Source organism: Papio anubis, chromosome 2 (genome assembly GCF_008728515.1).
Source record: "Papio anubis isolate 15944 chromosome 2, Panubis1.0, whole genome shotgun sequence".
NCBI lineage: Eukaryota > Metazoa > Chordata > Mammalia > Primates > Cercopithecidae > Papio > Papio anubis.
Genome location: NC_044977.1, coordinates 69,839,918 through 69,854,840, shown reverse-complemented (window position 1 = coordinate 69,854,840; position 14,923 = coordinate 69,839,918). Strand labels below are relative to the sequence as shown.

At 36.3% G+C, this 14,923-nt stretch overlaps 1 long non-coding RNA gene across 1 annotated transcript; it reads left to right on the top strand.

Annotated features, from left to right (window-relative positions):
• Positions 1-7,680: 7,680 nt before the first annotated feature.
• LOC116273760 lies at positions 7,681-14,634 on the top strand. The gene is made up of 3 exons (XR_004182140.1): positions 7,681-8,273; positions 8,649-8,723; positions 13,337-14,634. It is a non-coding gene; the product is annotated as an uncharacterized LOC116273760 (long non-coding RNA).
• Positions 14,635-14,923: the final 289 nt, after the last annotated feature.

The window sequence follows — 14,923 nt, the reverse complement described above, 5'->3', positions numbered from 1 at the left end:
TTTTAAATTTTATATTTTAGGGTAGGACTTCTCTACCAAAAAATCGTAAAAGCTACTAATTTAAGAATTGGCCAGGCATGGTGGCTAACAGGTATAATTCCAGCACTTTGAGAGGCCGAGGTGGGAGTATCTCTTGAGGCCAGGAGTTTGAGACCAGCCTGGGCAAGATGGCAAGATCCGTGTGGCTACAAAACATTAAAAATTAGCTGGACTTAGTGGTGGGTGCCCGTAGTCCAAGCTACTCATGAGGCTAAGATGGGAGGCTCAGCCGTGAGCCTAGAAATTCAAGGTGGCATTGAGCTATGATGGCACCACTGCACTCCAGCCTGGGTGAAAAAGTGAGACCCCATCTCTACTCATACTAATAATAAATAAAACAAATAATTTAAAAATTGATGTTAAAAATATTTTTCTTTGTATTTTTATCTTTTGTGAAATTTTAATAAAAGAATCCAGGCACGTAGTTTTAAAAAAAATCAAGCAGGACAAAGGACTTATAATCAAAACAACAGATGGTCTTAATACCTTCAGTCTCACTAGCTGAGGAAATCATTTTAATGGTTTCCTATGTAGGTTTTTGGAGTGATTGCCTCCAAATGCTAAATGATATGCTTAATTACTACATCTCATTTATCAAATTTAATATAACATATTAGACATAAAAGATGAGAAGTTTACACTACTTCATTTCCACTACCCTGCCAACTTGTAACTCCTCACTTACTCCCAATCTTTGATAGTTCTATCAAAGAGCTATCTGAAGGAACTTTGGCCCTCTAAAAGACTTTACACCTTTATATTATAGATGTAAACTGTCATTTCATGTTCATCAATTACTCTCAACACCCTACTATGTACGATGAAAATATTAGTACTTCACCTCTCTTTTCTCTCTTTGTATCCTTCCAATTTTTCACTTCCTAATCTACACTCTTCATTATCTTTCTACCTTTCAACATGAATATTTTCATAATTTTTATTCTGTTCTAAAAATATAATTTCATCTTTTTTAAAAAATCTATAGAAAGTGGGGGCATGCAGCAGACATGGGAAGACATTTCATAAGAGGAACAGAAGGGATAGGATTGTTCTCCATGGCGGTGGGCAAAGCAAATTCTATTTTCTGTCTTCCTACAACATCATGAGTAAAATATTGATTTGTTATTAATGCAATGTGGGATAGTATATGCTTTGTAAAGGTGCCTTCATGCCTGAGTCTTGGCCAAAGGTAAGCATGGTTCAAAAAATAGGTCTTTCAAGGGGATCCCATTACACTCTGGTTACGAGAGAATATACTTAGGTCTTGAGTTATGTTTTAGTGTAAGTCTTTAAGGATGTCATAGAAAGGTGAGCTATGATACCAAAGTGATCACAAAGCAGTGCTGGTTAGAGTGTGTGGCCTGGGTCAAAGGTAAAAAGGAACCTAGGATAATGACATGTTAGGGAAGTTAAGAAAGTAAGTTTTATTCTTGCAGAATAGTTTTAAGAGAAATAAAAAGTCACCAACGTGGAATTTGAGTGTAAAAGTGTCATGGGCATTCTTTGAAGAATCAGTCTGGGAAATGGAGTCAGGGTAGAAGTCAGATTCTCTAGGAAATGACTGTGTGATGGGAGAGGTTTCCAGGAAACTTGCATAAGGAAATCTGTAGAAAATGTGCTGGACAAACTGGAAGGGAAAGCAAGTCTTATCTATCCCCAAAGGCCCATCTCAAGTGTCATCTCTTCACAAGACTCCTTCTGCCTTCTGCAGCTCCTTGCTGATTGAAAGTCCTTTTTCCCCCTTACATTGTCATGATCACCTTTCTATGCCCCTCTTAGAGAACTTATCCACCTTTTGCTTTGTGTTAGATTACTTATAAATATGTGATGTCTGTTCAATTAGATGGCAACTTAATGTCTAATTTATCTTTACCTCCCTAACACCTAGACCAAAATCTTACATATAGCAGGCATTTAATAAGTGTCTTTCAAAAATGTGTTAATATGTGTATGCATGATTAAAAGAGAAATGTGTTCAGTTCTTTTCTTTGTTTCCTTCCTTTGTTTCTACCTTTCCTCCATCTATCCTTTTTTTCATTCCTTCCTTTCCCCCACCCCACCGCTTTGCTTTATTTTTTTTTTTTTTCCTTTTTCTAACAAAGATAAAGCCTATACACGCATGGACAGGGAAAGGCAGAGGTTGAAGGATTAGTAGAGATTGAAAATCCTAACAGAGAACAAGAATAGAAATGATAAAAAGAAGAAATATGATCCAGATGTTTCAAAAAATTCTTCCAAAAAGAGAGTGCAATATACACATACTATGTACTCACAAAAATTACAATTAAAAATTTAAAAAAAGAGAGTACATAAACCACTCTCTAAGGCTAGAGGGGCCAGGCCAGAATATGAATGTAATATCTTAGCTGAGCAAGCACTGAAATTTTTTCAATGATGCTTGCCTGGATGTGAAAGTAGAGGAGTGTTCAAATTCCTGCCATTCCTCTGCACTAAGAATAGATTGAAAAACAAACAAGAATCAAATTACCATAAACACATTTCAAATGTGAGTGAACAGAGTTTTAAATCCAAAGGGAAAAAAAATACAGAGGTTTGTATAGTTTCCGTTTGAAGGACCAGCAGTCCATAAAGCAATTATCTGCATTCAAACTAGCTGTCAGAATTGATGGCCATTTAAATATGGATCATTATTACGTTTGAGTCACTTAGGCCTCTTACAGAATTAATTGAAAGGAATCGCAAGAACCTAAAGAAAATTGTGGCATTTATTACATTTAAAATGTAATAAATAGAGTAGAAGATTCAAGGAAGAGAATGCTGACTACTTTCTAAACCATCACCTAAGGCAGGGGTCCCATGGCCTGTTAGGAAACAGGCTGCACAGCAAGAGGTAAATGGCAGGCAAGAGAGTGAAGCTTCATCTGTATGTACAGCCGCTCCCCATCACTCACATTACCATTTGAACTCCGCCTTTGGTCAGATCAGCGACGGCATTAGATTCTTCTAGGAACGTGAACCCTATTGTGAACTGTGCATATGAGAGGGCCAGGTTGCATGCTCCTTATGAGAATCTAATGCCTGATAATCTGTCACTGTCTTTCATCACTCCCAGATGGGGCTGTTTAGTTCCAGGAAAACAAGCTCAGAGTTCTCACTGATTCTACATTATGGAGAGTTGTATAATTATTTCCTATGTATTACAATGTAATAATAATAGAAATAAAGTGTACAAAAAATGTAATGCACTTGAATCATCCCAAATCCACCCCCCACCCACCAGTCCGTGGAAAAGTTGTCTTCCATGAAACCAGTCCCTGGTGCCCAAAAGACTGAGGACCTCTGGCCTAAGGTATCTTGGTGAATTGGAAAAAGTTCAAGCTCTGCTTATCACCTTGGAGGCTCACAAATTTGGCTTTACACACTAACAGTAGAGTCACCTCTCAGGGCCAAACTCTCAGTAACCAAGTTCATAAAACAGAGTTATCAGAATACCAACTTCTTAAGTTATACTGAGAAATGTAATTGTCAAAGGGTTCAGACATTCATTTTCTCTGCTTGCAACAGTATTTCCTTGCAAGCAAGCTCTGTGGGAAGGTATTTGTAACTAGAATTTTATTTGATGCATTTGGAATTGGAGTCAGCAGAGTTACTTGTGTAGTTCAAGAGTCTACTGAAATCCAGTGACAGCTGTTCAATGCACCTATAATTTTGAGATGAATATTCCTGCCACTAGGCCTCCACAGAATGCATGGATTTTATTTGTTTTTTACTTGTAATTCCTGTGAGATTTATTGTATATGCCATATTCTTATGTGTTTCTTAGTATCATTATGTTGACATAATCATTTACATTCACTAAAAGCATTTACATAGGTTATATTATAATGTCCATAGCAGTTCTGTATTAACATTATCATCTGTATTTCACAGAAATGGAAACTGAGGCTTAGAGGTGACAAGTGACTTAGCCAAAGATCTCACAGGCACTAGCATTTGAAATTTTAAAAGCAAGAAGCATATCTTATATTTTTTATAGTTCCAAGAACAATGCTCTATAGCTATGAGTTATTTGTAACATACTTGTTGATGATAATAGTCGTTTTATAGAAAATATGTATTAACAAAACTGATACGTTTGAATATTTATAGAAATAGTCTTCATTTTACTCAGTATTTTACAAGTTTTTCTTTCAATATTGAGTTTCCCTTAATACATTTAAAACAGGATGTGCTTTATAAAAATTGGGCTTTTCCACAGCATTTTAGGAACCTGTATATATTTTAAGAGATTAATGACTTTCAACTATTATTTTAGGGTTTAAAAATGATGGTTTTCTTCCTTCGGGTGGCATATCAATTGTTGTTCTTAGTTGCAAACAACAGACTCCACTCTAGGAAATTTGAAAAGTAATTTACTATCAGGAGTAGTGGGCTTGATCCACACTTTACCCAATGTTACAGTTGCAATATTTGACCTTCTAAACCTCATATTGAAATATGATCCTCAATGTTGGAGGTGAGGCCTAATGGGAGGTGTTTGGGTCATGGGGGCTGATTTCTCATGAATGGCTTAGTGCTGTCCTTAGGTAATAAGTTCCCATTCTATTAGCTCCCCAGAGAGCTGGTTGTTAAAAAGAGCCTAGCACCTTCTCCTCTCTCTCGCTTCCTCTCTCATCATGTGACCTCTGTACATGCCAGCTCCCCCTGCACCTTCCATCGTGAGTGAAAGCACCCCACATCCATCACCAGAAGCAGATGTTGGTGTCATGTTTCTTGTACAGTCTGCTGACTGTGAGCAACATAGACCTCTTTTCTTTATAAATAACCCAGCTTCAGGTATTCCTTTATAGAACCACAAATAGAATAAGACACTCAGATACTCCCAAATCCCTTTTACTGTGTTTATGTGCCTCACAGCCAGATTCTCCAGCAACCTTTTTCCAAGGTTGGCACCTCTGACTTTCTTTAAGGCCTATTCAAGGGCTATAAATGCTGCTTTACCAACGTGCACAGAGAACCTGAAGTGCTACAAAGATTGGGTCCCATGGGGCAGCCCTCACTCATGACTGGCCCTTGTGACTGCAAGTATGGGAGTCCAACTCCTTTGCCCTAAATTGGGACAAACTCTGGATGTAATTTAAACTCCAGAGCTCCTTGCAGGATCAAGATAAAGCAGGGATTTTGCCTAAGAGCTCATCCTTGCTTGGCTTCTAAATTCTTTCCTGTCCTGCTTACTCTACTTTCTTACTGGTTTCTCTTGGGATCACTTTCTTAAAAAGTCACGTGCACTGAATTCTCATCTCAGGATCTCCATCCAAGGAAATGTGTTTATTTCCTAGGACTGCTATAACCAAGTACTACAACCTGGGTGGCTTAAAACAACAGAAATGTGTACTCTCAGTTCTGAAGGCTAGGAGGGCAAAATCAAGATGCCTGCAGGGCTATGCTCCTTCTGAGACTGTAGAATATTTCCTTGCCCTTCCCAGCTTCTGATGGTGGCCATTGATTCTTGGCATTCCTTGGCTTGCACCTGCATCACTGAAGTGTCTTCCTCTGTCCTTACATGGAAGTTTCAGTGTGTCTCTGTGTCTTTACATGGTATTCTCCTGGTGTCTCTGTTTTTCTTACAAGGACACAGGTTATACCGGATTAGGGCCATCCTAATCCAGTATGACCTCATCTTAACCAGATTACATCTGCAAAGACCCTATTTCTAAAAAAGGTCACATTCACAGGTACTAGGGATCAGAACTACCGTGTATCTTTTGGGGGTACACGATCCAACCTACAACAGTAACCTAAGACAAATGAAGTTAGGGGACTCACAGGATAGGCCAGAGCATTAAACTAGGAGACTGCAAAGCAAAGAAGAATACTACCCAACCATGTCAAGAAAAGATTCCCAAGAAAGCCACTTCTATTTAGTAAGGACGCCACTATGGCTTCGATTGCTGCTGATGCTGCTGTTGTGGAAAGAATTCTAGAGCCTCTGCCCTCTTGCCCTTGAAAGCAAGACACCTCTACTGTCACCCTAATGAGAAAATGAACTCTATACATGGCATCAGTTTTTTCATGTTGCTTCTTTCAAAGTGAAATCTCATGGAGACAAAGTGGAGAGTTGAAAGGGAGACTTCAACTTGAGCACGTTTTTGTGCTTCTACCATGGGGATGCAGGTCTCCTAAGATAAAGAATTCTTCAAATACAGACAGGAGGAGTGCTCAAAATGTGTGACCAAGCCAGAATACACAACAAAAGGCCCCTAGAGTTGGACTCAGTGACATGTTAAGATGCCTAAGGGTATACAGAATTTTCTCTGCATTTTTAGATATGAGTTTAATTCTTTTTTGAAAAAGAAGAAATAAAAGCTGCTCACTTGGGAAATTTGTTGTGACTCATATTTTCTCATTTAGAATGCAATGTTGCTTACTCTTCTTTAAGTCATCAGTGGGCATTTACAGTTTATTATTATACTAAAGAGCTGCATGAATATTCAGCTTTTGACTTCTTAGTTATTTATTACAAAATTCCTAAAGATATTTATGTTCAAATTATTTACATAGGAGGAGAAACAGATTTAAAGGAAAATTTTATGATTCTTTGTGGTTATTCCTGAAAAGCCATGTTTACACATTTTATACATCGCTTTTTGAGACATTAACTTTATATGAATCATGAAGATATTTATTAATGTTATAGTTTTTTAGTGGCAGAGGCTTGAAATCTAGTTAGGTTCACAGTGTCAGTCTTGTTATCTGTTTTTTTCTAGTGCCCAGTACACAGCCTGGAAAATGGCAATAAATATTTGTTACTTGAAAAAGCAAGAATAGGTTTTTTTAGGTTCAAATATTTTATATTGAAAGAATTTGAAACTTGACATGTGAAATTCTTTACTGGTCAAAATGGAAGTGACTTTTTTTAACTTTGCCATCTATCTTATCATACAATCAAAATCACTTTGTTACAATGTAAATTAGTAAGACTCATGTTTTGAAGGACATCCAGACAACTATGATCTTATTTTTTTAATGGTCAGTACTCTATAGTGGGGGCCACCAACCAATGGCCAAATCTGGCCCACCACCTGCTTTTGCAAGGTCTATGAGCTAAGGATGGTTTTTACATATTTAAATGTAGAATGCAAAATAGACTATTATTATTTAAGTGAGAACAGTTGCTCAGAGTTGAGGACATTGCCTCTTTGCCTGCCAAGCCTAAAATATTTACTATCTGGCACTTTACTGAAAGTTTGCTGACCCCTGCATAAGAATATATCCAAGTAAGACTTCTGTGTTGAAAGCATTCTGTTAACATAAGAAATTAGAATCTACCAAATGTGTTGCTATATTTTATTATGAAGAAAATCAGCCATAAAAGGAAAATAAGTATATTTTGAAGAAAAAATAAACCGAAAATGAAGAAAATACAATCAGAAGATAATAAAATTAAAGGCTACAGAATACCTCTCTCCTCTTGCATCTGTGTTCTAGAAATGCATAAATGGAGAAACACTGCCCACCTTAAGGCAACAAAATACTTTCTAAAAATGATTCCTTATGTTACAGTAGGTAACAGACAAGAGCAGAGCAGAAAAGAGTTCCCACCACAGACACACACACATGTGCACACACACACACACCAGGAATGTCACGTGACCATCAGGTGATGGTCAGATGGTTGTTAACTGTCTCTCTAAAATAATAATAGATATGCAGCCCACACCAGGGAAAGGCAGTCTCCCAATAAACAGAAGCACCTGAAACTGGTAATCAACAGCTTCCCAATAAGATCTCAAGAGTTGGGCAAGTGGGCTCAAGTATGCTCATTAGGAGGCAAAATAACAGGTATATGGCCTCCAAGGGACATTTGGTAAGAGAACCCCTCAAGTGAGCATGTGTACAACACCAGTAAGCACACCGTGCATGAAACCCTCCCAAGTGCTGGCAGGCCACTGCATATGCGAACAGCCCATGGCAAGGGAAGAATCAGGGGAGAAGGGATGCAGGACCCTGGAATCATGGCACCATATGAAACCCTAAGTCAAAGATCAAACTATGCACTTGATCTCTCAAGTCACCCACTTGGTCTTCTTCCAAGTCTTCTTTATTTCCTTTCATTGCTGCTGTAAAGCTTTTTAATAAACTTTCACTCCTGCTCTAAGGTTTGCCTCAGTCTCTCTTTTTGCCTTCTGTCTCCGCGGTTGAATTCGTTCTTCTGAGGAGGCAAGATTGAGGTTGCTGCAGACCCGTATAGATTCACTGCTGGTAACACTTAGGTTTGTATAACACCTGTAACTTTTCAGAGCTCTCTCATGATAGGATTTAATGTCTTCTAGCTGTATTATAGCAGTAACTCACGTTTTTTATTGTTTCGCACTATGAAACTCAATTGTGTGTATATTCTTTTTATCTTTCATGATGACAGTTATTCTGCTCTGCCAAGAGATTTAGTTGAAAATCAAGAATTTCCTTGGATGCAATACTTGCCTCAAGTTTTTTTGGTGGGGAGGGGGGCTGGGGTAGGTGCTTAAAGCTGAAAGGTACCGGAGCAATCTTGAAGTCCTCTTTGTTTCTTAAATTTTATAACCCGATGATGTGGTTTTGGAAAAAATAATCTCCGTATACACCAATTTTTTTTTTTTTTTTGGCAGATGCTGAATATAGTGTGAATATAAACGTTATTCCAAAGATCTCAAGACCTGATGGGGACCATAATTTCAAACGTCGTAAGTTTGATTATTGAGAAGATGGTTTCTAATGGCATGTTCTGGAATTCTATTTAAGACCATTGTTACTAATCATGTTGACCTATGATAAAGATCCAAAGGCATATTAATTTGACTTAAATGAGTTGACGTAGAGAGAAATACCCAATAATTAGAATCCAAAAGATTCTCATTAGGATGGACAGACTAGTAGACTGAATTGTTGATATTAATTGAGATAAATATCATATTATGCACTTGGATCTAACCTATAAGAAGATCAAGGTGTGACTTAACAACAATACATATGGAGAACGATTCAAGACTCTAGTTGATTGCTAGGTCACTGTGTGTCCATAGCATAATGAGATTGCAAAAATGTTTGTAATCTTAGGCTATGACAATTTTGGTCAAGTAAGGTAATGACTCCTCTCTCTATTCTGTGACAGCGTGGTCGCATTCTAGATAATACACTTTAAGAAGAGTATAGAAGATCAGGAATAGCAAATGGGTTTTATGTCTTCTGTTAATTCTGATTGATTTTTTTGTGGTTGCCCAGGAAAAAAAAAAATGGGTTGAAAAGGATCCTGTAATCTTATTCAAAATGGCCCATGGGAAATGGTGCCAGGTATGTCGGTGGCAAGGAGGTAATAAACTATTGGTTATATATATTCAGGATTGGGCTAGGAAAGGGACTGTAACAGCATTGGCAGAAGAGACAGCTCTCTCATCTTCTGCACACTTTAATTTTTCTCATTAGTGGTCAGCACCTGTTAAAATTTTCATATGCCTCTCAACAATGCCATCTCCTGCAACAGAGGTAGGCAAACTATGGCTGGCAGGTCAAATCTGGCCCACTATTTTTATTTTAAGTTTAAATGGTAAAAATGACTATTCAACTTTTGGTGAGAACAGTTGCTGAAATTTGCCTCTTGGCCCACAGAGCCTTAAATATTTAATACCTAGATCTTTACAAAAAAAGGTTCATTCTAATGCCCCTGTCTTAGAGCCATAGTTGTTCCAGATAATGTTCCACAGGACAGCATCCAATGTTCAGTGAAATGTTAATTGTTCTATACAGAAATAAGTTTGGTAAATTCAAGCTTTTAAAATACAATAATATATATTTTATATATATATATTGCTATTAGACTAGCTAGATCTTTTAATATACTAATGTGCATTGTGAATCATCAAGAAGTAATGTAGAGTATGTAGTAATTTCTGGTTATTTAACCATATTTAGCCCTTTTAAAAATATCTAATAAATGGCCTGTTAGAATGGTGTTCCACAGAATGCATTTGAGATATTGCTGGGATATATACAAAATAACAGTATATTAAAAACAGCTAAATTTAGCAAGAACATACAGTAAGTACTCACTTAACACTGATAAGTTCTTAGAGTCTGCAATTAGAAGCAATATGACGATAAGAGAACCAACTTTCCCTCAGACTAATTGATATAAACAAGAGTTACGCTCCTTCAGCATATTTCCAGTCACAAAAGCATCGCTAAACTTCTAAATAAAGAACCAGAATGTTTCTCATATTAAACATCTTTACACACATTGAAGAAAGATTAATAAAGACAAGTAAGATAATTATTTACCCGCTTATGCCAATCGAGGGTCTGGGTGGTCCGAGCCTGTCCCCACAGATCAGGGTGCAGAGTGGGAACCCGCCCTGGGCAGGACACCATCCAGCCGCAAGGTGCACTCACACACACTCGTGCCCACTCATATGGAGACCGTACAGGCATGCCAATTCACCCGATGTGAACATCTCTGAGATGTGGGAGGAAACCAGAGCATCCAGAAAAAACTCACATAAACACAGGGAAAACATGCAGAGTCCAAACATTGGCCCCACTGGCAATCTATTTTTTTTCTCATCATCATTATAAATAAATAATGTTGAACGAAATGACATTATTCAAGGACCTGCTGTACTATGTGGAGGTATTGTGCTCAGCACTTTACATAAATCATGGCACTTAATGTTACTGACATCTTAGTACTTCTAGCTCTTCTCTCTTTTCAGATGCAAAAACTGAGGCTTAGACTGGATGGTAAATTTACCCCAGATCACAAAGCAAGCAAGTGGAGAAGCCAAATTTGAGCTTATACTATATTGACACTCAACTGATTCTCTAGACTTAACTCAGACCAGTAAATGAAAGCAGAACAAAATTTGGTTGATAGGAAAGAAAACTACAGGGGAAAATGTGTACAGAAGAATGACGATCTTTTACAAATTTCCTTTCCTTCCAATTTTAGATTAGAAAATAAAGGGAAAAGAAGTCAACTAATCACAACCCCTCAATGATGCCCTAAGAATAGTTCTAGGGTGTTTCCTGTAAAAAAAAAAAAAAGTATTATTATTATTATTATTTCCTTTTGTTTTGTTTGAGACAGTCTCGCTCTGTCGCCCAGGCTGGAGTGCAGTGGCGTGATCTTGGCTCACTGCTTTCTCCACCTCCAGGCTTCAAGCGATACTCCGGCCTCAGTCACATGAATAGCTGGGATTACAGGTGCGTGCCACCACGCCCAGCTAATTTTTGTATTTTTAGTAGAGACGGGATTTCATTGGTCAGGCTGGTATCCATCTCCTGACCTCGTGATCCGCCTGCCTTGGCCTCCCAAAGTGCTGGGATTATAGGAGTGAGCCGCTGCGCCCGGCCAATTGTTATTTTTAAAATTTTTTATTTCCATAAATTTTTGGGGAATAGGTGGTATTTGGTGACATGAGTAAGTACTTTAGTTTGTGATTTGTGAGATTTTGGTGCACCCATCACAGGATCTTTTCTTCATTAATATGCATTTATTTGTGTTTGTAACAACACCAGATCCATCACAATAATATCATTATATAACTACTTTTAATTTATACATGATGTTAAGAAGCATCATGTTAATAAATATTCTTTGGAAAAAATTTCTGATGGCTCTGTATTATTCCACCATATAGATGTTCCATGGTGTGCTTAAACATTCCATGGTGTGCCTACATGGAATCTCAGGTTGGTTTTAGTATTTTATTATAATAAATTCCACTTACTAGAGCAACTTCATACATAGATCTTTGTCCACATCTCTGATTATTTCTTGAGAATAAGATTCCTAGAAGTGGAATATCAACATTTTTCATAAACATGTCCAAATACGTTTTAAGAATTATTATACAAATTAACACATCTGCCAACAGTCTATGCAAGTACTTTTCTCACTTCACCTTCACCCTTAACCAGAAACATCAATATTTCAATGTTGTTTTATTTTTAGGTGTAAACTGTATCTCATAATTGTCATAATTTACATATCTTCAATTATTAGTGACATGAGTACACTATGAAAAATAATGGTTGAAAGGGACAAGAACACATGCAGATAATAAAATAAGAATTGACTCTTATGGCATGTTTGTTTGTTTGTTTTTCTTGAGACAAGGTCTTGCTCTGTTACCCAGATTAGAGTGTGGAGGTGTGATCACAGCCCACTGCCACCTCCACCTCCTGGGCTCAAGGAATCCTCCCACCTTAGCCTCTCAGGTAGATGGACTACAGGCACATGCCACCATGCCTAGCTAATCTTTGTATATTTTTGGTAGAGATGGGGTTTCACCATGTTGCCCAGGTTGGTCTCAAACTCCTGGGTTCAGGCAATCTGCCCGACTTGGCCTCCCAAAGTGCTTGTGGTATTTTTTAATTTAATTTTAATTATACATTTTTTTCCATACTAATACTATGGTAGAAAAATGAGACCCGTGATACATGCTTTAAAATTATTTTCAATTCTGTCATATTCTCCACAATTCTGCTGTTATTTCCTCAACTCATTTATGTTTTCAACTAACAGGTAACAATTTTCTAGCCTTGCCGCTATACCCTACTCAAGTATATCAGGATATTAAGTTGGAATATCATTGTTTAATTAGAATTCTAGGATATTATACATTCTCATATAAATGTTAATAACTTTTATTTCTTCATCTGTGAAGCATTTTTTCTTCGTCTTTGCTTGTTTTCCTATTGGAGATTTCCACTAGAGTTTGTTTGTTTTTCTTTTTTTTTTTTTTTTGCTAATTTGTAAGTCTTTCATACATAAAGAAGATTAACCCTCTATCCACATATGTTGCAAGTTTTGTTCCCAACATGTCAGTTTGCACTTCAATGGTGCTTGTGCTTTTTTTCTCCCACAGATTGATTTTTTAAATGTTTTACATTCGCCAAATACTAGTCTGTTTCTACATGAAAAGAAGTGTATTTGTGTTATTTTTCAATACTTTTATATTTAAAATGTCTTTAATATGTTAAAATTATTGAAATGTTCACCTCTGTTTCATCTACATTGTTGTGTGTTCATTTTTTAAAACTTTAACTCAACACACCTGGAATTACGGAATTTATTCTGCTATAATGTATGAGGATTCAGTTTGCGAGAATTTTATGTGTGTTGATGTCACTATGTCCGGCCTTCATATTTTCTAGGTGGTTTTTGCTAATCTATCAGAATGCTATTTTACTTGTTTGTCTACTGTGTGGTTGACCACTTTGCTTTGCTCATATGTTACTTCAAATAGTTTTTAGTTGACTCTATCTTCTGCAAAATTTTACTTTTTCTCTTATTTTCTAGTGGTTACTTCATTTATTTTAACTTCTGTTCTTATACTGGTTGGAGAATCCAGATAATGCTAAATAAGAATGGTAAGTGGATCTTTTTCTTTTGAATCTAATATGAATTGATACGTTTCTGTGCGTCAGTATTAAGAATTATATTGGATGTTGGTTTGAGATTGACCAGTATGTTAATAAATTAAACTTCTACTTCACAGTTTGCTAAGACTACTTTTTATCAGTAATTTATGTGTGGGGCTATCAAAATATTTTGAGCACCCATTGAGATGACCATGCATTTCTTTCCCCATTGACCTATCACAAACACATATTAATCAATTAAATAATATTAATCTCTCTTTTCCTAAAATAAAAACAACTTGGCTAGGGTAGATTTGTCTTCTATTATATTTTGGAATTAATTTTTTTATTATTTTTTCTGGAATGTCTTCCTATATTCATATGCGATACTAGTATACAATAACTTTTTAGTTGTTGTTATTTCTATGTCACTTTTAGTAAGGTTGTGTAACCACAATTTTTAAAGTTTTTTAATAGTCTATATAGTTCAGAATTTATCTTTTCCTTAAGAGTAGGATTACAACAATTATAACAACAAAAAGATGTCTACAAAACTTTCTCTTCCCAGTAAAGAAAGAAAGAAAAAAATAAAAACCCATAAATTGGTATTGGAGTTAGAGTGGTCAGTAATTCTTTCAAAATGTTTATATTTTTATAATTTATATGCTTATTGGTGTGTTCAATTTTTTACATCTCAACTCTTTGGTCATTTTTATACTCCTTAAAGGAGATATTTTATCAAGATGATATAATATTAGCATGGCAGTTTACCCTGTAATCTCTCATATTAAAAATAAATCTCTGTACATAAGTAATCTGTGTACCTAATAAATCTTATCCATTTTCATTTTTTATGTTAATTTTTTTCCTTTATAAATTTGCCTTTCATATATTTTCTATATTTTACTATATATTTGCTTTTTAAAAATCCTGGATTTATTTTAGTTTTTTATTTTTCTGGTTTCCTATTTTATTAATTAACACTTCTATTTGTCATTGTCCAGTTTTTGCTTTTCCAGGAATTTCTTTCTCCTCTTTTGCTGACTTCTTGAGTTGAATTTTGGCTTTTTCTTATATAATAATAAAATTTCCATGTGTTCAATTTGTTCATCAGTCTGTATTTACTGAGATCTCACAAAATGCTATAAATAACAATTTCATTTTTATTATCTCCAAAAATAGTTTATAATTAGCTGTTTGATTTTAGATTAATATCTGGGGAGAATTGTTCTTTAATATCCATTTTTTATAATGTTCATTAATTTCATTAATTAATTAATTTTTTTTTTTTTGAGATGGAGTCTCGCTCTGTTGCCCAGGGTGGAGTGCAGTGGTGTGATCTCAGCTCATTGCAACCTCCGCCTCCCTGGTTCAAGCAATTCTTCTGCCTCAGCCTCCCGAGTAGCTGGGACTACAGGCAGGTGCCACCACCCCCAGCTAATTTTTTGTGTTTTTAATAGAGACGGGGTTTCACTGTGTTACCCAGGATGGTCTCCATCTCCTGACCTTGTGATCTGCCTGCCTC